Source organism: Meleagris gallopavo, chromosome 17 (assembly GCF_000146605.3).
Source record: "Meleagris gallopavo isolate NT-WF06-2002-E0010 breed Aviagen turkey brand Nicholas breeding stock chromosome 17, Turkey_5.1, whole genome shotgun sequence".
NCBI classification, from domain to species: Eukaryota; Metazoa; Chordata; class Aves; order Galliformes; family Phasianidae; genus Meleagris; species Meleagris gallopavo.
In genome coordinates, this window is record NC_015027.2 from 10727973 (window position 1) to 10728997 (window position 1025).

Genomic DNA, 1025 nt, shown 5'->3' on the forward strand with positions numbered 1-1025 from the left:
AGGAATCACAGAATCACAGGGTTGGAAGGGACCTCAAGGATCATGAATCTCCAACCCTCCTGCCACATGCAGGGCCACCAACCTCCACATTTAAGACCAGTTTGCCCAGGGCCCCATCCAACCTGGCCTTGAACACCTCCAGGGATGGACGGGTCATCCACAGCCTCTCTGGGCAGCTGTTCCAGCACCTCACCACTCTCATAGTAAAGAATTTCCCCCTGACATCCAACCTCAATCTTCCCTCCCTCAACTTAAAACCATTTCCCCTTGTCCTGCTGTTATCAACCCTTTCAAAGCGTTGATTCCCCTCCTCTTTGTAGGCTCCCATTAGGTACTGAAAGGCTGCAATGAGGTCACCCTGCAGCCTTCTTTTCTCCTGGCTGAACAAGCCCAGCTCCCTCAGCTTGTCTTCATAGGGGAGGTGCTCCAGTCCCCCGATCATCTTGGTGGCCTCCTCTGGACCCTCTCCAACAGCTCCCTGTCTTTTTTGTACTGGGGGCTCCACGCTTGGACGCAATATTCCAGATGGGGCCTCACAAGAGCAGAGTAGAAGGGGACAATCACCTCCCTGTCCCTGCTGGCCACCCCTCTTTTGATGGAGCCCAAATGGGGAAGGGGAGGTTGGGGGGAAGAAGATGAAACTAAAAGACACACAGTGCAACCCGGACTTTTCCTGGCCTTTGGTTAAGTGTCTTTTAACTGCGCTCGCATCATCCCCCTGGAGGATTTCCTTGTATTCAGTGAGCCCCAGCAGCGAATGGCATCAAGGCTGCTTTCCTTTGGTCTGGGCTGAGGTTGCCAACTGACCCCAAGTGACATGCTAAACTTAGTGAAAATATTAAAGAATTGGTGGCTCAGGCCCAGAGTGTTTTGGGCAATTTTTAGCAAGTGATGCAGTCCTTACTGAGCATTACATCTGCATGATGAAATTCTCTTTGGGGGAAGCATGAGGGAGAGCAGGGAAATCAATGTGTTTAGTTCCAAAGGCCACGATATGGGAGGAAAAAAAAACTATAATAACCAAT